Source organism: Eriocheir sinensis, chromosome 8, assembly GCF_024679095.1.
Source record: "Eriocheir sinensis breed Jianghai 21 chromosome 8, ASM2467909v1, whole genome shotgun sequence".
NCBI classification, from domain to species: domain Eukaryota; kingdom Metazoa; phylum Arthropoda; class Malacostraca; order Decapoda; family Varunidae; genus Eriocheir; species Eriocheir sinensis.
In genome coordinates, this window is record NC_066516.1 from 1,739,891 (window position 1) to 1,766,530 (window position 26,640).

The window sequence follows — 26,640 nt, forward strand, 5'->3', positions numbered from 1 at the left end:
GGAAAAGAAAGATTAAAGGTCAGTACATGAGCCCAGTAAGCTTAAAAATGACAGTTACTGAGAACTATTACATGTTTTTCTCGTAATAAATTTAACAACTTTTAACATGTTTTATCGATTGTATGAGTTTTTCATCTATTGTCCTTTGAAAGATGGAAATGGAATTAGCTTTACCTTTCTTGGCATCTTTTGGTAGCTCACGGGAAAAACAACTCAGTTGTAAGTAGAAATAAGAAAGTAAACGAAAAATCCATTAGTAGTAACAAATGTACGGAAGTGGGGGTAACCTCAGCGGGGGGGTGACGGAAGTGGGGGTTGGGGGGATCAGCGGGGGGGTGACGGAAGAGGGGGTAGCTGGACCCCCCCCTTACCCCCCCCAATCTTTCACTTTTTCACATACCCTACCCCCCCCTCACTCCCCCACCCACCCACCCTCTTGGGCTAGCGTACGGAAGCGGGGGGTGACAGGGGGGTGCCCAGCGGGGAGGGGGGGGGTGTCGGAAGAGGGAGTACTTGATGGGTTAAGATAAGATCGCGGGCTCGAATGACCACCAAATTATAATCACGGAAAAGGTAAAGACATTAGGTTAATGACCAGGCTGGAATATGTCCCACCCACCTGTTCCCGGCGTCTTATCTTTCCTTAATCTTTTTCTTTCCCCCATCTTCCCATAGGCGCACACACACACACACACACACACACACACACACACACACACACACACACACACACACACACACACACACACACACACACACACACATCTGGCCATACGAGATAAAATCGCGGAAAAAATGGATCAATGACATCTCCATGTATCTGAGGCCACGCCTATTGGAGTCTTAATGATTCAAGTCATTACAATAAACCTCAGGTCATTAAGGACTGACCTGAGGAACACACATGCATGCGCACACACGCACACGCATACACACACACGCACACACACACACACACACACACACACACACACACACACACACACACACACACACACACACACACACACACACACACACACACATCTGTTCATACGAGATAAAATCACGGAAAAAAATGTTTCGATGACATCTCCATGTATCTGAGGCCACGCCTTCTGGTCTTCTGAAGCCTTAATGATTCAAGTCATTATAATAAACCTCAGGTCATTAAGGACTGACCTGGGGACCACACGCGCGCGCACACACACACACACACACACACACACACACACACACACACACACACACACACACACACACACACGTACAAACGAACACACGACGCCGGGGGTATTTATGGGCGTCAAACCAACGAGCACTTCACAGCTTCTCAAGGAGGTCTCGGGTCAGCAGGTCTCTTGTTCTTGTTTCTCGCAAACATGAGGATCCCTGTATACACCTGTATCAAATGTTCATGGTGTAATAATTACTTCCCGTTGTCCACACTCGCAGCTCATAGGGCGACCTGCCTTCCAGAGGGCCTTGGGACTGGATCGAAAGATATATCTACTAGAAACAATGGTAAGTACTTAAATGCTCGCGTTACTTTATATGATTGTCATAAAAAAACAGTAGTAGATGTGGATGACGGGAGGGGGGTAGAGATTTGGGCAACATGTTCAATATCGACTTTAGTCTTTCTATCTTTTTTTCAGAAGAGACACCGTCGACTAGCTCTGATCGATCAGATGTCGGTTTCTCTCAACCAGGCCCTAGCGATATTGGAAGTTGTTCTCCACGGACGGGTCTCAGCGACGAAGCCAGTCAAAACCGATAGGCCAAAACCTAATATCTTCTGAAATGCAATATTGTTAAAATGTGTTTTACAAGAGACACATTTCCCATATTGTATTTTAAGTGTCACAGTAAAATATGTGCGAGGTAGAGAGGTTCATAAAATTTCATTTTTGTGTTTCATATTCCTTAAGGGCTATCTCCGAAGAAGGCGGGTCTGGTAGGCTCAGCCATTGCCCCTCCTCTTCAGCGATCGGTAGTGGACGAAAACGAAAACAAGCGAATACAGGAACAAGCGGTAAGTTTCTATGTTTTTTTTATTGCGCACACCTCTGTTCTAAGGGAAAAAAATGTAATTTCACTGGTCCCTCTAATATTATTTTACCTTTCTTCAGACACCTGCAGGAAAAAGCAAGCCCGTCGTGAGGGATTCTCCCATCCAAACAGTTCTCCACAGCCAGGGCCCAGCGGTTATAACCCGGGTCGGCCGGCAACAACACCCTCACCAACACCCGGTGAATAAGCCAACATTTCAACGGGGCTTTAACAACGATCGACGTGCCCATCCCACCAGCAGACAACGGAGACATTGCATCGTATTTCAACAACAACACTGACCATTTTCGCGAGGCAGTAGAGTCTGTATTCCAAGGCTGCCAGCAAGTTAGACCTCCTTCTTTTAAAGTGTACGTTGACATGCATCTGCGTTTAGTCAGAGAAGACCCCGACGACGGAGTTCAATATAAAGATATATATATGGTAAGTCATATGCAGGTAATTAGCTATGATGATATAGATTCATATGTACGTGAACTATCCGAATATTTTGTTAATCGGTTTGAACATGACATGTCAGACGAAGAGGGCAGTGGATTTACATTAGATGAAATAGTTAGCGTAAAATTTCCCTTCTCTCTTATAATGCTGCACAATAGTATTGGAGAGTATGTACCCTATCCTAAGGGTGTTCCAGGGAAAACAAAAGTTCTCAACCCTTCAGGACCCACGGACTGTGTTTTCCAAGTTCTAACAGCTTATCGCTATCTAAAGCCAAGAAATGTAGTTCCATCGGGCAGACAATGGGAGAATGCTTGCTTGGCCTCTATTAATACGGGTAACATTCCAACCCCGGTATCCTGGGAAGACCTCGGTCGGCTTGAAAGATTAAACAACATCAGTATTCGCGTTTACTGTCAAGACAACGTTGAAGAAAAAAAAAGGCGAACTAACTCTAGTCAGAAAGGGGCTCAAAGATCAAGAAGTTGTTCATTGTCTGTTGTTGGGGAACAGACACCTAGCTCTTATCCAAGACTTTGACGCATACATAAACCTGTTTACCTGCCAACGTCACGGGAAAAAAAAATGTTTTGCGATATCTGCCTGTGCGCCTGTGAGAACAAGACAACGCTTGCTGAACATGTGCTAATTTGCCCAACGATGATCACAAGACTAAGATTCCCACCCGCGGGCTCTACTGTGAAATTTATTAATCATGCTGAGGCATATGAGACATCTTATTTAGCATTCTATGACTTTGAGAGTATTCTCGTAGAGCCTTCTTCGAATGTGTCTGGATGTGTAAAGAGACATCACTTTGCCATAGCGTATGCTTACATTATAGTGAATAGAAACGGAGAAACAGTACAAAGCGGATCCTATTGTGGAAGTAATGCTGTAAACCATTTTATTCATACAATGCAGCGTGCCTGGAAGAAGTTAAAATTTTATAAAGGCTACAATAAAATCAACATGACCGATGAAGATACGACAAGTCACAATGAGCAAACTTACTGTCTTCTCTGTAAACAGGGTTTTTTAAAAGGTAAAGGAGTAAAACATCATGACCATGAAAAATCAGGAAACAATTACATTGGAGCTAATTGTAATAGATGTAACCTCCAAATGAAAACTCACAAATTGCAGCTCACTCTCATTGCACATAATGCTAATTACGACATGTCGTTAATCCTGCGTGAATTAACGATACCTGACTTGAAAATCAAACGTTCAGTTCACAAATACCATGAAGTCATCATAAATGACTTGATATTTATTGACTCGTATGCCTTTATGTCTGGCTCACTCGCGGCTTTAGCGAACCAATTCATCAGTAATGGGAACGAACCCATATGCACACAACAGATGTTGAAAGACATGCCAACACCTGCGTTGCCATTATTGATCAAGGGAAAGCAGGTGTTTTGTTATGACTATATGGATTCGATGGAACGACTTTCTGAGACACGTCTTTCATCCCGCGAAGATTTTTTCAATTCGCTTCAAGAAGCAGAACTTTCCGAAAGTGATTATGAACATGCTCAGAATATTTGGAAAGTAGCTGGGTGTCAGAGCCTGAAGGACTATTTGTTGCTTTATGTAAAAGTGGATGTTGGCCTTCTATGTGATGTCTTCCTAGAGTGGCGAGGTATTTTGAAAACCCAGTGGAGGTTGGATATTGTAAATTATGTTAGCCTGACAGGATTTGCCTATGACTCCTTTCTGTTAAAAACACAGCAGGAATTAGAGGTGCTTAGTAGCCTAGACATATATCATTGCATTCAAACAAATGTGCGTGGGGGCTACACAAGTGTTGTGCGTCGTTTTGTACGCGCCAGTAACATCACGAAACCTCAGTTTAATCCAAAACATGATAGAAGCACTTTCCTTTCATATCTTGACTTCAACAGTCTTTATCCCACTGTAATGCAAGAGAAGTTGCCATGTGGGGATATGAGAAAACTAGATAAGACAGAAATGCAGTCGTTTTTGAGCGGGGGCTTGGTCAATCAAGCAAGCGATGGCGATTTTGGATATCTCATTCTGTGTGATACTGAGGCTGTCTCACGTGAAGTCGTTGAGAAAACGGATGACCTCCCACTGATCATCAGAAGACGCAATATCACCAATAGAGATATATCGTCAGTCACACGCGAATAGTATGAAGAAGAAAACCGTCCAGCACCGTGTAAGAACATAAAACTGATAGGAACACATGGTGCTCAGGAGAAAATGCTGTTTGCTCTACCCCTCCTTAAACTACTTATTCAACTGGGCCTGGTTGTTAAAAAAGTGCATGCTATTTATACGTTTAAGCAAAAGCACTTTCTTGCGGACTTCGTTCAGGATAACATAGAAGCCCGCAAAAGTGCTACTTGCCCTATCAAGAAAAATGCAATCAAGTGTATTTCAAGCAGCATTTTTGGTCGATTCCTGATGAACGTGGCCAAATGTAGTGAAGACATAGATATTGTCACCAACCGCGAAAAGTTTTTGAAGGTGGCCCGAAGTCCTTACTTTAAACGCGTTGTACCTCTCAATGATGGCTATGTAGTTGTAACTCGCCATAGGAAATATTCACGGGTGAATCATCCAAACTACATTGGCTACTACATCCTAGAGCTGTCCAAGTTGCGACTATGTGATTTCTATTACAATGTGTTGAAGGCTCATTACGGAGATCGGGCGAAACTAGTGTATTGTGACACTGATTCCTTAATAACAGAAATTGAAACTCCTGATCTATTAACAGAGTACTCGCAGGAACCCGTCAAAAGCTATATAGACACAAGTAACTTTAGCCCCTCACATTCCTTGTACAGCACAAACAACAAAGGAAAACTTGGATTTCTCAAGTCTGAAGTGGGGGAAAGAACCATATCAGAATTTGTAGGTGTAAGACCAAAGTGCTACTCCATCCTCTTGGCAGACGGTGACCGGTTGAGTTCAGCTAAGAGCGTTCCAAAGTTCATAAAGAAGAAAATTGCTCATCAGCGATACAAAGACGCCCTATTCCAGAAGCAAACATTTACCTTTGACTCAGGGATTCACAGTGCGCAATGGACGAATGAGTACAGTAAAATATCCCAAGAGAGGGATATCTGTAGATGAGGACAAAAGATACTACATTAGCACCTTGGAGTCACGATCTTACGGTCATCCCGATAATTCTATAGGGATAGAGGAGGAACAGAAGGGGGAGGAGGTAGCCCAGATCATGACACTGTCAAACGAAGAAAATTTGGAGGAAGGCGAGACTAGCCGAGGTAATGGGTGGGCAAGAGATCGGTGAAATGGGAGAACTAGAATAAGAAACCTATGAATTGTGGGGAGAACGGGATGTGCTGGCCGAGCAATATTTTCCCTTGATAAAACAGATAGACACGGATGATGACATGTTAATGCTAGCCGCGGAACAGGAAGAAATAAATCAAATGCTCTCATCATCCCCCCTTGAATATATGCTAGAAGATACAGACTTTTCAGAATAAATTGTAGTTGTTTATAAGATATGGACTGGTGTGAATGTTGTATATACTGTTTATAGTGTAAGAATTTGCCTGCTATTTTTATGTTAAATATAAAAAATATGTAAATATATTCTGTATATAGGATTAATGTTGGAGCCTATGATATTATAAAATTGCACATGATGAATCTGGAATCATAATTTGACCAAATTCCAATAAACATTGAGTTTGTTTGACTTGTTTATATGTCCTTTATAAAAAAAAAAACGGTTAAAAAAAACAATAATTGTCTTAAAATTTATTCGATTTGTGGAAACATATGAATAAAACGCTTTTATGTTTCGATCCGGCTCATACATAAAAGACTGCCCGCCAAATAAGGCGGCGGCGGCGGCGGAGGCAGCGGGCGCTGCGGGCGCTGCGACGACAGGATGCGACAGGATTGCGCGCGGGGCCCGGGACGGGGCGGGGCGGGGGCAGCACGGGGTAGTGGCGGTGACGAGTGAGGACCTGTGTGTGGAGCCAGACCTCTGATTTAAGCATGGTATACAAACCCCTCCCCCGATAAAGGAACTAGAAAATTATTTATGCTTAGAATAGCTTCATGGAATGTAATACACTTCAATATGAAAAAATCAATAAAGTCAATACTTACTTTTTATGAACACGTGTTAAATGTTTGATGACATACGGGCATTATAAACTTGCTGTAAGCGAATCTCATCACGTGTTCATCATTCCTCGAATATTCGGTCTTGGAAAACTCCATACATATTTTTTCAAGAGTTTCTCTTACACCCAAGTGTGAAACATTGTAGGCAAAGTACATGGCATAAGCCCCGCACACATCGCTTCGCGTGCTTTGAAGTCGAAATGCATTTTTATACATACTGAGCCCGGGGTAATCAATATATTTAAAATGATCAGAGTATAATTTTGGATCGAGAGCATAACTATCTAGGAACACTGCCATGCCCGGTTCATAGTAGAGACAAATCCAATGTCCCATTTCTCTTTTAGAATAACTTGGTAGCGTATTGACGATGCACACTATAGGTTTTCTATATCGAGGTATAAAGTTTACTTCGTCTGCCAATAACACGCCTGAAAACAAGGCTTGCTTTCCTATGTGCCCCCTCAGTCCTCTTTCAATCTCCATGTTGTTCATCGCACAGCCGCTTCAAGCGCGCACATCACACTGCATCCGTCTATCAGAGTTAACTGCTATTATACCCACTGTTTCGCCAAACAGTATCAACAGACGGTTCTCGTTTTCTCCCTTGCTTAGATTCAAGCTAAGTCTAAGCCCCCCATTCATTTCAACGGGCAAATTATCATTCAAATTTTCAGCACGCAAATCAAATGTGCAAATCATTGCCCCCTTGCCGAAAATATCCTTTCCGATTAAATGGTCTTTGTGAAAACGAAGTGCATCCAAAGTACGATGGTAGAGCTCAGCATAGTCATGAGGGAGTTTACTAGGAATATTATATATGGTTCTACCATTAACACTTAAGCTTATTTGACTTATATCGCCATGGCTCAAATACAATGGGTTTAGCGTATAGTCGCCAGAATGAGCTTCCATGCTCGTTATAATAATCGAGACTTTTTTCCGGAATAACATTACCCCACGGTTGATCATACGTTCCTGAGGTTTGGTCTTTGGCTAGCACATAGGTTTTCATGAGGGTTTTTGTAAATGTCGATTTCAAAAGATTCCCTGTGGCGAGAGACGCGTTCAAAGCATGCAGTGCATTAGGATAAGGAAACAGTCGCGTATAAAGCAGCTTGGCTGAATCTATATGCAGACGAATGTTATCGCCAGATGGAGAATTTAGCAGCCATGCATTACTAGATAGTTCCATTCGGAGTCTAACCAAAATACCATCGAGCAAGTAACTGTCTAAAGAACTTATATCCAGAAGAAGCGGGGTACAGAGTTGTATACCGTGAGTCTTAACCCGCTTCACAATGGTCTTTGCGTGCGCATTGTCATTGTCAAAGTCTGTTGTTACTTTAATGGAATAAAAACTCTTCTCTGGATGATAATATTAGCATTGGCTCAATGTAATCAATTTTGTTGGGCGACAAGTATTCAACATTTATGACGATGACGTTATAAAGCACATTATTACATTCACTACATTCAAAAAAAAAAAAAATTATTGCTGATTTGAATAGGCTGGTGTATTATATGTAAATTCAACATACCTATTAAATAATAACAGCAAATGTAAAGAAGATTCAACGCGATCGGATATAAAGTAAATATATAGGGTATCCTTCTTCGAAATGCATAGGACGACCGTTTTGATCTGTGAGTTTAATAGAAATCGAATCAATTACTTAGGATTTAAGGGACTTATATATAGTTGGATGCACGCCTTTTGTTAGACCTCCAGAGAGCGAAAAGGCATCAAGAATATTTACATTTTTCCCTGCATACCTTGAGGGACTGAGAAGGTCAGTGTAAATGAGAACACACTGTACGTCACCATTTCTCAACAGAGGGGCATGACCATGTCGCAGAACAAGAACGTTTTTTTTTTGTTCTTCATGTGTACCCAAGGAAGAAAACACAGCATAACCAAGTTGGGGACAAAACCGAGAACCTGGGCCAGTCGCGTATCAAAGGAAACCTTAATAAATACAACTAGTGGATGATAACCATTGTAGCAGAACAAAGTTAAATGATCATTTGTTGAGCTAAATGCAAGAATCTCTCTAGAATACGCTAGTAAATGGTAGTTGTATCCATCGACCATCTCCTTTAACAATGTCGTTATTATACCGTTAACACACATCAACAAATACCCAGTGTCATTATACAAGATATTAGCATTAATAGCCTCTGACAGTGTGCGTCTTTCAATAGCTTCTGAATCTGGCGTTGGTCTTATACCACATTCAAGATGTATACTACACTCTGGTTCACCCGGTTTAACAATGTAATACCGACGGGGAAGCAACACGTTCAGTAGACCGACTTCATATTCCACGTCCTTGTCTAATGTTAGAGTTTGTATATTATTAAAGCTAGTGCTGGAATTGGGGTAAATTTCCCCATCCGCAATGCTGGTAACATATAGTATATGATGTGACTCCATTTAGAGCAAGCAAGACACTAGCAAAAATATTATAATTATTTCATTATATAGAGGTAGACATGACGAGATGCCAATTACATATTGAAAGTAAATCATACTAAACATCATTACATTGTTATTTATTGACATATTTTACATTTAGTGATGTACATACTTATTGGAAAATTGCCTGAAGCTATAGTTATTTAGGATCCACGTCGACTACAGCACCGTCCCGTTTTCTTTTCCATTCGTCAGCCACAGCGTCGTCCTCTGTATCCACCAGATTTCTCTTCCTGTTTCGCTCGGGAGACACAGATAGAGTTAATTTTGTTTCAGGCTCATCGCAGGTCCACCATCTCTCCAGGATGACGCACGCTATATTATGCAGTTGGAGTTCAGCCGCAGCCTCTTGGAGATGCGGTTGAGAGTCAGCTTTCCACAACACGTAAAGAATTCCAGCGCTTGCAATATTGTAGGGGAAGACGACACTTGTAATGTTGCTTTTAATCACCCATTTTACCAGTTTTGTGATGGACTCTTTAAACCAGCGGAGACGGTTATCATAACTGTCTTCCTTTACCCACGAATGAAATTTTGATCTCTTGACGTTTGAAGATATCCTTGGTTTATAGGATTGTTTTCCAGTTCGCGGTCAGGAGTATATTGGGTTAGGATACACGCCACATAAGGAAGATTTCACTCGGAGGAAAGCGAATATGCAGACTACCGGGAATACCACGATCTTCCCAGCGACACCTGTTCAGTTGATAGATCGGGCTTCTTTCGTGGTAGAGATTACTGTGCGGGTATAATCCATGTAGGCGTCCAGTAAACCCCCTCTTTTCGTAGCAGGAACTGCAGTTGAGGGAAGAAACGATGATGGTCTTGTTGCGGTAGATGTCATCGCCAGGAGAACCGTCTTTGTAGTTGAACACGTAGGCGTCCGACATGGTGTCCTCTGGTATACTGGTGAATGATGAATAGTACCGCTTCAGCTGATGGCGAGGGACGAGTAGCGAACCATCGTCCCATCTGCTCTCTCTTATAAGCCCGCTCGGGGCACCACCGTGTCCGAGCGTGTTCGTCCTCGCCTCCGGCATTTCTCTCTCCATGACGTCATGCTAAAAAGCCTTGATTTAATCACGCTTGTTTTCGTGCTGTCAATGATAGAGAGGCAGCTCACAAAAGGTACCAGACCCTTCAAACTAATGCTAATTATGAACTTTACATTTCTGCTCGAAATCGTGCCAAATCTACTCTCCGACTAACCAAAAATTCTTTCATTAATAGAAAATGCCAAAACCTTGCTTTCTCTAACTCTTCCCGTGACTTCTGGCATCTAGCCAAAAATATCTCCTCCAACTTCACTTCTTCATCTTTCCCTCCACTCCTCAGTCCTGACGGGAACACTGCCGTCTCATCTATCTTTAAGGCTGAACTCTTCTCTCAAACTTTTTCTAAAAGCTCCACTCTGGATGATTCTGGGCATATTCCTCCTACTCATTCTCCCTCTGACTCCTTTATGCCTGTTATAAAGATTCTTCAAAATGATGTTTTCTATGCCCTCTCTGGCCTCAATCCTCAGAAGGCTTATGGACCTGATGGAGTGCCTCCTATTGTCCTTAAAAACTGTGCCTCCGTGCTGTCACCCTGCCTGGTCAAACTCTTTCGCCTCTGCCTGTCAACATCTACCTTTCCTTCTTGCTTGAAGTATGCCTTCATACAGCCTGTGCCTAAGAAGGGTGACCGCTCCAATCCCTCAAACTACCGTCCTATAGCTTTACTTTCTTGTCTATCTAAAGCTTTTGAATCAATCCTTAACCGGAAGATTCAAAAGCACCTTTCCACTCTTTCATCCCTCACGCTGGTAAACTCTGGAACAATATTCCTTCATCTGTATTTCCTCCTGCCTACGACTTGAACTCTTTCGAGAGGAGGGTATCAGGACATTTCTCCTCTCGTATTTGACCTTGCTTTTGGACACCTCTTTTGTTTCTTTTTTAGGAGCAGCGAGTAGCGGGCTTTTTTTTATTATTGTTTTCTTTTTTTGTGTGCCCTTGAGCTGCCTCCTTTGTTGTAAAAAAAATAAATAAATAAGGACGTGAATATACAGCATATTTATATATATCTACAAACTGGTTTGCCTTCTCTTTTCCGAATATTTGTCTGCCCAGAGTGTGAATTTGAGATAAATCGCGCTGTCTTAACAAGAGGAAATGAGAACAGTTCAGGCTAATATTCCTTGCATGCTTTCCACCCATATATAGATTTTGAGTGATAAATATGTATGAAATATTGTTGTGCCATCTGCGAGTAAAAGCATCAACCACAATTTTGTTCCTTACAGCATCAATGAAAATATCTTCAAGTACATACAATGTCCCTCTCTGATCAAACGTATCCTTGTTGGCAATTGAATCAATTATTCCAGACGACACTATAACTTTAGGTCCTATTTCTTTATTTCTTTGAAGAGGATGAGACGAGCCACATATGACAATTTTTTTGAACTTTTCTTGGTACTTCAGTATAAGCTGCTGTACAAGTTCCGATTTTCCGGAGTTGCTGTATCCCGCAACTATTATGCGTGCAGGGTATTGGAAAATATCAAGAAGGTTCTCAGAATATGTCTCAGCCATAGCGGAAACTCTATTAATGATGGTAATTATTAAAGTATGATGCTTATATAGCACAGAATTTGTGTGTGTGTGTGTGTGTGTGTGTGTGTATATACAACAAGAACAACAACAACAACAACAATAGCAATTTCCCTCACTTTGTATATGCCCCCCACCCCCACCCCCATGCTCGCTCTCTGACCGTCCCCCCCCCATCCTCCCCCCCGCTCCACTCTGTACCCCCCCGTACGCTAGCCCGAGAAAGGGTATGTTAAAAAGTTAAAGATTGGAGGGGGGGGGGTAAGGGGCGGGTCCAGCTATCCCCTCTTCCGTCACCCCCCCCCCCGCTGACCCCCCCAACCCCCACTTCCGTCCACCCCACTGAGGTTACCCCCACTTCCGTACATTTGTTACAACTTCCATTGAAAGGATTTTTTTTCATCGAAGAGAAAACGAGACAACGAATGAATGTAGAGTCGCTGCACAAAGCACAACGCACCGCTCTAATACAAAGCAATATACACACCGTTCTAATACAAAGCAACATGCACCGTTTTAATACAAAGCAAAACAAACCGCTCTAATACAAAGCAACATGCGCCGTTTTAATACAAAGCAAAAAGCACCGGTCTAATACATAGAAAAAACGTACCGTTTTAATACAAAGCAAATCACACCGCTCTAATACAAAGCAAAGCGTACGGTTTTCATACAAAGCTAAACGCACCGTTTTAAAACTAAGCAAAATGAACCGCTTTAATATAAAGCAAAACGCACGGTTCTAATACAAAGTACAACGCACCGTTTTTAAAACAAAGCAAAACGAACCGCTCTAATACAAAGCAAAACGCACCGCTATAATACAAAGCACAACGCACCATTTTAATACAAAGCTAAACGCAACGTTTAATACAAAGCAAAACGAACCGCTCTAATACAAAGCAAAATGCACCGTTCTAACACAAAGAAAATCGCACCGTTTTAATATAAAACAAAACGCACCGCTTTAATACAAAGCAAAACGCACCGTTTTAATATGAAACAAAACTCACCGCCTTAATACAAAGCAAAACGCACCGTTTTAATATAAAACAAAACGTACCGCTTTAAACAAAGCAAAACGCACCGTTCTAACACAAAGCAAAACGCACCGTTTTAATACAAAACAAAACGCACCGTTTTAATATGAAACAAAACTCACCGCTTTAATACAAAGCAAAACGCACCGTTTTAATACAAAACAAAACGCACCGTTTTACTATAAAACAAAACGCACCGTTTTAATACAAAACAAAACGCACCGTTTTAATATAAAACAAAAAGCACCGTTCTAACACAAAGCAAAACGCACCGTTTTAATACAAAACAAAATGCACCGTTTTAATACAAAAACAAAACGCACCGCTCTAATACAAAGCAAATTGCACCGTTTTAATATAAAACAAAACGCACCGTTTTAATACAAAACAAAACGCACCGTTTTAATATAAAAACAAAACGCACCGCTCTAATACAAAGCAAATTGCACAGTTTTAATATAAAACAAAACGCAACGTTTAATACAAAGCAAAACGAACCGCTCTAATACAAAACAAAATGCACCGTTCTAACACAAAGAAAATCGCACCGTTTTAATATGAAACAAAACGCACCGCTTTAATACAAAGCAGAACGCACCGTTTTAATATGAAACAAAACTCACCGCTTTAATACAAAGCAAAACGCACCGTTTTAATATAAAACAAAATGCACCGCTTTAAAACAAAGCAAAACGCACCGTTCTAACACAAAGCAAAACGCACCGTTTTAATATGAAACAAAACTCACCGCTTTAATACAAAGCAAAACGCACCGTTTTGATATAAAACAAAACGCATCGTTTTAATACAAAACAAAACGCACCGTTTTAATATAAAACAAAACGCACCGTTTTAATATAAAACAAAACGCACCGTTCTAACACAAAGCAAAACGCACCGTTTTAATACAAAACAAAACGCACCGTTTTAATATAAAAACAAAACGCACCGCTCTAATACAAAACAAAGTGCACCGCTTTGATACAAAACAAAATGCACCGTTTTAATATAAAAACAAAATGCACCGCTCTAATACAAAACAAAGTGCACCGCTTTAATACAAAACAAAATGCACCGCTTTAATACAAAACAAAGTGCACCGCTTTAATACAAAACAAAACGCACCGCTTTAATACAAAACAAAACGCACCGCTTTAATACAAAACAAAGTGCACCGCTTTAATACAAAACAAAATGCACCGCTTTAATACAAAACAAAATGCACCGCTTTAATACAAAACAAAATGCATCGCTTTAATACAAAACAAAATGCACCGCTTTAATACAAAACAAAACGCACCGCTTTAATACAAAACAAAGTGCATCGCTTTAATACAAAACAAAACGCACCGCTTTAATACAAAACAAAATGCACCGCTTTAATACAAAACAAAATGCACCGCTTTAATACAAAACAAAACGCACCGCTTTAATACAAAACAAAATGCACCGCTTTAATACAAAACAAAATGCACCGCTTTAATACAAAACAAAACGCACCGCTTTAATACAAAACAAAACGCACCGCTTTAATACAAAACAAAATGCACCGCTTTAATACAAAGCAAAATGCACCGCTTTAATACAAAACAAAACGCACCGCTCTAATACAAAACAAAACGCACCGCTTTAATACAAAACAAAATGCACCGCTTTAATACAAAACAAAACGCACCGCTCTAATACAAAACAAAACGCACCGCTTTAATACAAAACAAAATGCACCGCTTTAATACAAAACAAAATGCACCGCTTTAATACAAAACAAAATGCACCGCTTTAATACAAAACAAAACGCACCGCTTTAATACAAAACAAAATGCACCGCTTTAATACAAAACAAAATGCACCGCTTTAATACAAAACAAAATGCACCGCTTTAATACAAAACAAAACGCACCGCTTTAATACAAAACAAAATGCACCGCTTTAATACAAAGCAAAATGCACCGCTTTAATACAAAACAAAACGCACCGCTTTAATACAAAACAAAATGCACCGCTTTAATACAAAACAAAATGCACCGCTTTAATACAAAACAAAATGCACCGCTTTAATACAAAACAAAATGCACCGCTTTAATACAAAACAAAATGCACCGCTTTAATACAAAACAAAACGCACCGCTCCAATACAAAGCAAAACGCACCTTTCTAATACAAAGCAAAACGCACCGTTCCAATACAAAGCAAAACGCACCGTTCTAATACAAAGCAAAACGCACCGTTCCAATACAAAGCAAAACGCACCTTTCTAATACAAAGCAAAACGCACCGTTCCAATACAAAGCAAAACGCACCGTTCTACTACAAAGCAAAACGCACCTTTCTAATACAAAGCAAAACGCACCGTTCTAATACAAAGCAAAACGCACCGTTCCAATACAAAGCAAAAAGCACCGTTCTAATACAAAGCAAAAAGCACCGTTCTAATACAAAGCAAAACGCACCGTTCTAATACAAAGCAAAACGCACCGTTCTAATACAAAGCAAAACGCACCTTTCTAATACAAAGCAAAACGCACCGTTCTAATACAAAGCAAAACGCACCGTTCTAATACAAAGCAAAACACACCATTCTAAAACAAAGCAAAACTCACCTTTCTAATACAAAGCAAAACACACCATTCTATAACAAAGCAAACGTAACCACAAACAAAATACTAATCATTATAGAATAATTGAATATATATAAGCTCTTGAGAAAAAAAAAAGGTAGAATTGCATAGAAATGGCACCAAAACCTTTTTGCTTTTGATTTTGCTTTTGTCGTGACACTAAAACAAATGATCGTTATGTAACAGTTGACGCAAGGCAGGAACAGCCCTCCACTCACTGCCCAGGCACGCTGACCGGCTGTTTGGACGACAGTATGAACACCCAGCACGTGATGTTGTCCAAGAGGTGGGATGATGATGATGATGATAATGATGATGAGGATGAGGAGGAGGAGAGATATGAAAAAGGAGGAAACGGAAAGAGAGGGAAAATAGAAGAAAAACGTGACGTGTCCAGCCTTCCTCATTATCCTCATTACTCAGACGTTTTTTGTGCCCTGACTGATGATCTTGTTAGCGATCCTCGGCATAAATAATTTCGCTTCTCTTCCAACCAAACCTGCACTTCAACCCTTCCATTCGACTCCCCGTTGCTGCACATTTCAACTTTCTCTTTTGAGCTCTTTTTTATCTTTACTGTTAGAGCATTCCTTCCTTTCCATCACCTCCCACAATTTCTCCGTTCTCTCTTCCTCTCTCTTTTTCTCGTTTCTCTCTTCGTTTCCTCTCTCTCTCTCTCTCTCTCTCTCTCTCTCTCTCTCTCTCTCTCTCTCTCTCTCTCTCTCTCTCTCTCTCTAGAGCTCTCTCTCTCTCTCTCTCTCTCTCTCTCTCTCTCTCTCTCTCTCTCTCTCTCTCTCTCTCTCTCTCTCTCTCTCTCTCTCTCTCTCTCTCTCTGCATGTTACCTTCCTTTTAAGTCTCCGGTTTCTTCTGTTCAACCCCCATTACTGTTTTTTTCTGCCCTTCTCTTTGCTCTTCAATCAAGATTATAACTCACTGTCGGGAACCAGAAAACGAACAAACAAGAGGAATAGCCATAACAGTACAGAGTAAAACATCTGACAGGGAAAACACTAACAAGTAGGGTGACAGATATACAACTGTGGAAACATCTCATAGGACAAACACTAACAAGGAGGGAAACAACGAAGATAAAGGAAAACAGATACCCAGAGAGGAATGAGAGATATACAACTGTGTAAACATCTGACAGGACAAACACTAACAAGAAGGGTGACATATATAACAGTGTAAACATCTCAAGTACAAAAGAGGGGAAAACAACGAAGGTGAAGGAAAACAGATACCCAGACTCAGGGCCCGGATCCACAAAGGCTTAGTGCGTAGGATTGGGCCCTTAGTTCGTAGTTTTGAGAACATCGAGATTCACAAAGCTCGCGCGGCATTAACTACCAACTAATCGATAACGTCACGGGTTAGCGCTCGGATCTACAAACGTTTACCGCGCTCTGTGTGACGTTAAATTTGTTGTTAAATAACTACTGCCTCGGAACTGACGGTAACGTTAACAATATTATCAGATTTACGTATAAATGCTTATAAATCGCGTTTTTCAACTTGAAATATAACTTTGCGAGTAGAGGAGGCCCATTTCTTTATAAAATGATGAGATATGCACCCTTTGAGAGGTATATGATAAGTGTGGACGGTATGGCAACACCCGGCCGGGGGCCTGCCAGACCTCCCTCCTCTGCCTGCTGTGGAGGATGGCTTGGCGACGAGGAAAAGTTGCCGAACTTTATGTAATTTCTGATTTACTATGGAGAACTTTGCGTTTTCCCTCTTTATGTAGATACAGAAAGCGTTAATTTACCCATACATGTCAACAGAACGATCTTACAATATATAATAGCGAAGAAATCTGAGGCATATAGATGCCCAGGCTCAATTCTGCCCGAGGCTCAATTTTGTCGATGACAGGGGCCTATATTTTTCCTTCCCCTGTCATTATTAATGAATCTCAGGTGTCGCAACTTGGTGTGAACATGCCCTAAGTATTCACCTGTGGAAATATATTGATGTATGTGTGATTAGTATCCTATTTTCTGAGAAAAAAGGATGTGCGATCATGGGTGTCGGAGCGCTGCTGGAGGATGGCTTGGCGACGAGGAAAAGCTGCCGATCTTTATGTACTTTCTTATTTAATGAGGCAAATTTTGACATGTTCTTTGTCATCATAATAAAGAATGATGATCATGCTAGTTCTAGACGCCATATCAGTCGAAAAGAACCCCACATACACGAGCTTGAGCTAAGACAAGAGAGGCATGTGGATGCCCGGGCTCAATTTTGCCCGAGGCTCAGTTTTGCGCGTGACACCGCCCCCATCCGTGGAGGGACCATGGACCTTTGTCGGGTGCCAGCTAACCCATGAGTTGGGCCGCAGATATGGCAAGACAGTCTTAATTTTCCCTATTCCTTCCTTCCGTCCTTCGTTCTGTCTGCCTCGATATCTGTCCCATATTTCTATTTGCTTTCTTCCTGCCTCAATCTCCTCCGTATCTTCTTTTTCTTCATCTTAAGCATGTTCGTAGGTAACAAGACATCGAACAGCAGAGTTACCTTGACGTAAATGTGCAGCAAACAACGAAATAATTGAATTCGTAGATTACGATTTAGTACAGTTTGCCTTGAAAGGAAGAAAAATGGGAAAAGAGAATGGGTTTCTTGAACCAGCAGCTGGAGGGGGCTCCCTAGGATTGGCTGACGGTTCTATAAACGTGCTTGCGATTCGCTGCAAGGCCAATGACGTCATCAACCAATCAGCGGCCTCGCTGACTTAGCGCGCCTCTAACGTCGGTAGCTAAATCAATAGTGCGTAGTTATGTTAGTTCGTAGTTATTGAGTCTGTTTGTGAATTCGGGCCCAGATACAGAAAACAGACACCCATTGGGCGTGGTCAGAAAGTGTGAACAACCATTGAAAAAGACTCTGACCCGTGACGTCAGTCGTGGTGACATGTTATGAGCCAATAATTTAACAGAATAATTGCTGTGGGAGTGTCTTAAGACTGACTCATGAATAGCAGAAGTAAAACAATACAACATAATGAGCGAGCAAACGGGTGTGACAGGAGGTATTGGCCACTGGTTATGTAGAAAATTAAGGCGTGTCAAGGATGTAAGTCCGCCTAAAGCAAAGAAAAATGTATCCTAGAAATCAGTGGTAGTGACCCTACCACTGATTTCTAGGATACATTTTTCTTTGCTTTAGGCGGACTTACATCCTTGGTTCTCGCCTCAAGCAGACCTCCTGCTCACCCAGCTGAGAATGGCTGTTGTGATCTTAATCGTGAGTAGAAATTCGAGAATCTAAGGGAAACCGACTGTATTGTCCTGGAGACTATAATGTAGGAGATGTGAAGTAGGATTGTGAGTGGGACAGGATTGTGATTATTTGTTTGCGATGTAAAGCAAAGGTAAAACCACTGGGTGTGGTATAATTTGGTGCTTCCGTGACTTGTAGTAGATTATACTATAGGAATGTGTTATTAGGATTTTGTGAAGAGAGTACATAATGATTGTGATGTAAGCAGAGAGATAAAAACCACTGCTTGTGGAACGACGAGTGTTATTATTATTGGCAACAACTGAGCACATATTGTAGTATTATGTTTAAGACATGTCGTTTGTCATATGTTGCATCCATTGCTGAGTATGCCAGTGTTATGATCGTCTGAGCATAGAATATTGCGTAAGGCAATTACTTTCATTTAATTTTAAATAAATGTATATTTTCTTTTTCCCTTGTTTATCCCCGAACACCAGTCTCCAATAACAACTTAAGCCGGATCACGCTACCAAGGATACGAGACGGTGAGATCATTTATAGAGTAATTAATGAGTGATAGAAAGAGTTGATTTAATACAAGAAAAGAAGGGTCCAACTTCATTGCACAGTTTTTTTCAGTGCATTTCTTCTCCTCCTCTTTTTCCTCTTCCTTCCTTATTGTGTACTGCATTACCGTTAGCTGCCTCCCACACGGTCTCTCTCTCTCTTTCGTGTTTCTCCCTCCTAGATGAGCTGGGATTCTTTCCTCGGCTTAGCGTTTCACTCCCGACGTTTCCCTTCACACCGTCACCTTCTTTTACGGTGTTGTCGGTGAGAAGTTCATAGTAAAGAATCACACCCACCGGCAGCATGGCACCATTTTTCACCATTAAGAGATTTGTTTCTCACCTGCCTGTTCATGCCAAGTAAGAACGCTGCCACAGAACAGTCAGAGTCGCCCACTTACCTGAAAAGAAAGATAAATTACAGGTTAGAACATGGGTAAATAGACTAATAAGTAAACTAGGACAAAATAGTCACGAAAAAGAAATATATTAAAAAATGTCAGTTTCAGGAAAATGGAACTTTTCGCGCGGGTTGCCTTCTCGTCACATTTACCGTCAGTCACAGCACTTTTCAAACCAAAGTGCCTTTCAAATTGCCCTCCCTCCTTTCCCCCTCTTCACACTCACTACCCTCCTCTTCCCTACTTCCCTTTCCTCCACCACTGCGCCTGCCCTCAGTCCCCTGAGGCCCCTGTTGTGGCGGCGGCCTGATATTCTCACCACCGTCAAGCCGCCACCCTTTCGGCTTGGCATGTCAGCTCACATCCACCCACGCCCGCGGGAACAGGTGTCTGCGTCCCGCGGCTGGACGTTTAGCATATTAATTGTTCGCGTTCTTTATTTGCATGTTTTCCTCGGGATCCTGCTCTTTCCCAACTATGTATTTAGATTTTTGTTTTGTCTTTTTTTTTCACTGCTCTTTCCCAACTCTATCTAAATTGTTTAACTGTTTTTACTCCCTCAAGATCGAGTTCCTCACATATCAATTTTCTTGACAGTATTTTACATTGTATACTTCTGCTTTGCTCTGTTTCTGTGCTGTTCCTTATTTTACAGTTTCAGTTTATTTCTTGCGAGATTCAATTTGGAGATATTTTTGCCACTGTTATAAATTTGCAGGCACAACGCACGAATTTCATGTGAAGATATTATGAGGGAGAAAAGACTGAGTATAATATGCCAAGGGATGTAAAAGACGAAAGTATACAAGCAGAATAAAAAAAAGTAAAACTGTTGGAAGTTGCATGAAGGAGTTTTTGTCTTTGTGTTTGTGTGTGTGTGTGTGTGTGTGTGTGTGTGTGTGTGTGTGTGTGTGTGTGTGTGTGTGTGTGTGTGTGTGCTCCGCTGTCATTTCGTACTGCCTTTCGACTCTGTGCACCCTGGCCTTGCTCCTTATACATCTTGCTCTTGCAATCTCATCATGCCCATGCAGAATTCCGGAAAGTATCCCCGTCTCCCAAGCGTCAAGGCATCTTTCAGTCTACTTTTGACACTTCCTTCCCAGTCACCCTCCCCTCCGCCACCTCACTATCTAGCCTCTCCTAAGCATGCAATTCACACTCCCGTACCCTTCCCATCCCTTCAGTCCCCATCCAATCCTCCTTCTCCCTGATCTGTTGCAGCCAGGGGGCAGCCAGTATTTTTCTTTCCCTTCCCCGCCCCCTCGCCTCGCTCCCCGTGCTGGCTTCCAGAGGCTGCAGGGGTGGAGTGGTGGAGGGTCTCTGGAGGCGCCGCTGCATTGTGCATCGAGAAGGCAATCTTTCAGGAGAATTCATGGCAAAAGGAGTGAGGCAACTGCTGCTTCCAATATTTTTGAGACTTCACAAGCTCAGTAGAAAAAATTAGGCGAATTTTTATATTCTGTATTCAGTTAACTGTTGCGATGTATTCATCATAGAGAAAGAGTTCATTTTCATGTAAATATTCACCGTTTCGAAATTAAGTAAATCATTTTTCCAAACAAGTGAAGTTAAGCATATTCATTTGGTTCTCATTCGGTTCTGTATATATGCGTGTCTGTGTGTGTGTGTGTGTGTGTGCACCCACGCTGGAAACGAGTTTTAGAAACTAATGATAGTAAATTAATATGGAAATCTATAATTGGAAAGGAAACCTTGAAAGTGAACACATGGATAAGCCAGAGGACGAGGAACTTAAGGAACATTTCGAAAACTTATTTAAACCGCCAAACATGTGTAATCTTGAAGACCATGTTGTTGAAGGTGCACCGTATGCACCGATTCTAGACGACCCATTCACGCCTGATGAGTTAGACCAGGCCCTGAGTAACATGAAAGTTAATAAAAGCTAGAGTGGTCTGTGCCCAGGTATTGTTAAACATTTACCAGTGACGTGGTTATTATTTTTCTTGACAATATTCAATGTAATATTTAAGTAAATTAGTAGTTTTGTTTAAGTCAGGCAATAGGATGATATGTAATAACTATAGAGGTATTAGCATCATGGACACTCTTGCAAAAATTTATGATGTATTAATATAAAACAGACTAAGACTTTGGTGCGATATAGACAAATGTCAAGCTGGAGCACAGAAAAATAGAGGGTGTATCGAACAAATTTTGAGTTTAAGATTGCAATGTGACTATGCTAGATATAAAAATTTAAAGTTATATGTTTTATTTATAGACTTTAGTAAAAGCATACGACAGAATTCCCCGGTTAAAGCTAATAAATCGCCTTCGAAATTTAGGGTGTGGGGGAGTCATGCTACAAGCAATTAAGATGATGTATGTGTGTACAAAGAATATACTTAAATCAGCAATTATAGATACATCTATTGACGTGCGTCAAGGTGCTCCGTCAAGCTGCTTATTGCTCGTTATATATATTGATCATATGATACGGATGTTAGAGAGAGCAGTGCCAACCGACGGTTCCCTTGGCAGTTTACATGCGTTACTTCTGATGGACGACTCAGTGATACTTGCTACGAGTCGAGAAATGTGTAAAAAGAAACTTGATATTGTGTGTCAGTTTTGTAAGGAAAGTGGAATGGAATTTAATGAAAAGAAAACAATTTTTTTTTGTAATTAATGGTCAAGATTGTGATAGACGTTGTTTGTCGAGCGAGGAAGTGAGGGTGAAATACGATTCAGAGTACTTGTATCTTGGCGCGTGGCTTATTGATTCGGGTAAGAGTGACGCGGCAGTGGCGCGGCATGAAACCGTAAGTGAAGCAGTGGTAAATAAATTTTCAATATTTTGTGCAAGTAATACCCAGATGCCATTTATATATAAGAAAACTGTATGTGATGCTGCAGTGATGGCTTCGTTGTTATACAGCGCAGAAACATGGCTGACAAACAAAACAAAAGGAATAGAAAAGCAGTACAACAAGCTAGTGAAATGTTTATTAGGTGTGCGTAAGAACACTTGCATGAACTTGTGTATGGTCGAAGCAGGTATTCCTCTGTAGTGCGGCGACGGCCTGATGAACGAGCCTCCCATAACCCACTTAACCAGTGGGGTACCTCTTTGGCCGACTCGGTAAGGAGTGGCTCTCCCGTCACGCTGGTCGCGGGTTCAATCCCAGGCAGCCGGGGAATAACCTCTCCTTGTTGTGATTAATTTCTAGAGTGTTTCGATACACGCAGAGGACGTGTGGGACCGAGAGAGTAATAGAAAAAAGAAAATAGAAAATCTCGTCATTAAACCTCTATTGCAAAGTATTATTGAGAAAAAAAAAATCATTAAAACAAAGCGGGAACGAGTCGACATGAGCGAACCTTTCCATTTAGTGTATTAGCTGTGTAGAGAAGCAAACACTCCAGGTTTTCGCTTCCTTGAAAGATTATCTATGGAGGACGAAAATACGAACCCAGTGGAGAAAGTTGCTGATTACGTTCGGATGAAAGCAGCGAGTGCATCCAAACTGAACACATACGTCACAGACATGAACCCGAATATAACATTGCATCCAGTCTACGTCACGAAGGTGTTCATACCAGACTTTAAACGAGAGTCATTCACAAGGCTGCGGGTGATGTCTCACAACCTTCGCGTGGAGGTTGGGAGGTGGAGCCGCACGCCGCGTGAGGAACGTGTTTGTCAGTGTAACAACACATGTGTGCAGACTGAAAAGCATGTACTAATAGAATGTTTATTATCGGAACCTTGTCGTGATAGATACCCAATGCTTAAATTTGATAGTATTATAGAGCTTCTTAATGAAAATGAATTTGTTTCAGAATTGTGCAATTATGTACATGAGGTAGTTAAGATATATGAATAGATTTTCTGATTACAGTAATAACGTTGTGCCTTCTACGTATTTTTTTTATATGTATTCAATCTGGACAAAAAAGATACATAATTACTTTTCTTTTACACTTGTAATATGTATTTTTGTCAATAAACTACTATTACTACTACTGTGTGTGTGTGTGTGCGTGTGTGTGTGTAATTCACCACCGCCTGATCACGAGTTGGACTCGCTTTCGCCAGCAGGTACCCTCACGACGTGAGCAAGTGCTCATTATAAGAACATAAGAACGCAGGAGTCTACAAGAGGCCGGTAGGCCTGTACGAAGCAGCTCCTTTGACCCTAAGCTCCCGTGTATCTAAACCCACCTAATATCGCTGTCCAAGAATTTATCTAATCTATTTTTGAATGTGACAATTGTATTGGCACTCACCACATGACTGCTAAGACTATTCCACTCATCCACCACCCTGTTAGTAAACCAATTTTTGCCTATGTCCCTGTTGAATCTGAATTTATCCAGTTTAAACCCATTACTTCGTGTCCTACCCGGTTCTCTTACCAACAAAACCTTATGAATGTCTCCCTTATTAAAGCCCTTCATCCATTTATAAACCTCGATCATGTCTCCACGCATCCTTCGCCTTTCTAGAGAATGCAAGTTTAACTGTTTGAGTCTTTCCTCGTATGGCAAGTTTCTCAACCCCTGAATCATCTTAGTCATCCTCCTCTGCACCAATTCCAACATTTTGATATCCATTCTATAGTAAGGTGACCAGAACTGAACCGCATAGTCAAGATGAGGTCTAACTAATGCCAAATTTAGTTTGAGGAAGACTTCAGGGGTTCTGTTGCTTACGCTCCTTGAAATAAATCCCAGTACCCTATTAGCTCGATTTCTAGCTTGAATGCATTGTGCCCTTGGACGGAGATCAGAGCTCACTAAGACCCCTAAATCCCTCTCGCACCCAGACCTGCTTATGAGAGTGTCATTTAAGCAATAGTTATGTGAGGGGTTGTTCCTACCTACACTCAGAATACTGCACTTCCCTACATTGAACTCCATCTGCCATTTATCAGCCCAGTCATACAATCTGTTGAGTTCACCTTGGAGAATACTAGCGTCCCGATCCGACTCAATTACTCTACCGATCTTGGTATCATCTGCAAATTTACTAACATCACTACTAATTCCTGTATCTAAGTCATTGATATAAATAATAAACAAAAGTGGACCTAATACCGAACCTTGTGGGACCCCACTCGTAACACATCCCCAGTCAGATCTTTTACCATTAATTTGCACTCTTTGCTTCCTATTACTAAGCCACGCCTTGACCCAGTTCAAAACTTTACCCTCTACTCCGTGAGCCTGTAATTTAAGCAACAGTCGTTGGTGAGGAACTTTGTCAAACGCTTTACTAAAATCAAGATAGATTACATCATAATTTTCATCTCTGCCAACCGCCTCAAATACTTTATTGTAGAAGGACAAGAGATTGGTGAGGCATGACCTACCTTTTGTGAACCCATGCTGCGAGTCGTGAATTAAGCAATATTTCTCTAAATGCTCCCGAATGTTCCTGGCTATTATGGACTCCAGCATCTTGCCTATAACCGATGTTAAGCTAATTGGGCGATAGTTTGAAGCAACTGACCTGTCCCCCTTTTTAAAAATCGGCGTCACATTAGCTACTTTCCATAGGCTCGGCACATAGCCAGTATTTACCGACATCTTAAAGATGTCGGTTAGTGGGTCACTGAGTACATCACCTAATTCCTTTAATACCCTCGGAAATACCCCGTCAGGACCTGGCGACTTGTTCTTAAGCTTATCTATATCTGGGTATTGCCAGGACCTCAAACACCACACACCCCATCCCCCTTGCTCAAGGGGGTACAGTAACCACTCCTAGTCAACGGAAAGAATCCGGCCTGAGCGGGGCTCGAACCGCCGCCTGTTTGGCCGCGAAGCTTTGCAGCGCGGAGCTCTAACCGATTGAGCGGTAGCGGTGTGTGTGTGTGTGTGTGTGTGTGTGTGTGTGTGTGTGTGTGTGTGTGTGTGTCCATTCCCATGGTCTGATAACACAATGGACTCGCGATCCCCAACTAGTACCTCCTTCCTCGTCGGCATTTTCATGCTGACGGCTCTTCTGGAATAGCTAACTGCATAGCTACACGTTTCCCGCGAACCTGCTTCATACGACTTTCTACACTTGTTCACCCCTATACCAAGGTCTAAATAAATGGAAGGTCAACTCAGGCGCAGATTATAGGTGACGTCAGTTGGTCAGTGGGAGGAGCCTCCTCTCGCTCTCTCCCTCTCCCTCCACGGGTATAAAGTAACCTGAGCTAGCTGGCAACCCCCTTAGTCCCTCTCTCCCACTCGCTCTGTGTGTGTGTGTGTGTGTGTGTGTGTGTGTGTGTGTAATAATAAAGATAAAAGGAAGAGGAATCATTAACAATATTTTGCATATGTGTAGTACTACTTTGTAGTTTCATATATTATGCATGTAGCATCTTAGCCAGAGATTAACAGAAGCTTTATTACATACTGGAGTTCTTGGTAGTTTTCCAGTAAATCCCGTATATTTATAGATTTATTAGTGCAGGATATAAAAGGCATAAATGTGCTTTGGATGTATTTTATTTGCTCTTGTACTTTTCTTCAATATGTACAAGCATTACACAAGCTATTACATAATATATACCTATATGTCTGTATCTATCTATCCATCTATCTGTATTTATGCATTTACCATCTATATATCTGTCTATATGTAGCAAGGCCCAACCACACTTGCCCCATCCACCTGAGGGATGATCTTTAGCCAAGGCCAGCATCCACCCACCTGGCTGATAACGACTCCTAGCTAATTAAGTCACACCCCAGTGCAAATGTGGACAGAGTTACTCACTAATCGGCTCCTAAAGTGAGGTAGGAGACCTGCCCACCCGCACACCTTCTCCGCCACACACACATACACTAGGTATACACACACATACATAGCAAACAAGTATACACACACACACACACACACACACACACACACGTACTATACCAACACACACACACACACACACGTACTATACCAACACACACACACACACGTACTATACCAACACACACACACACACACACGTACTATACCAACACACACACACACACACACACACACACACACACACACACACACACACACGTATGCCGGGGCACAGAGAGAGAGAGAGAGAGAGAGAGAGAGAGAGAGAG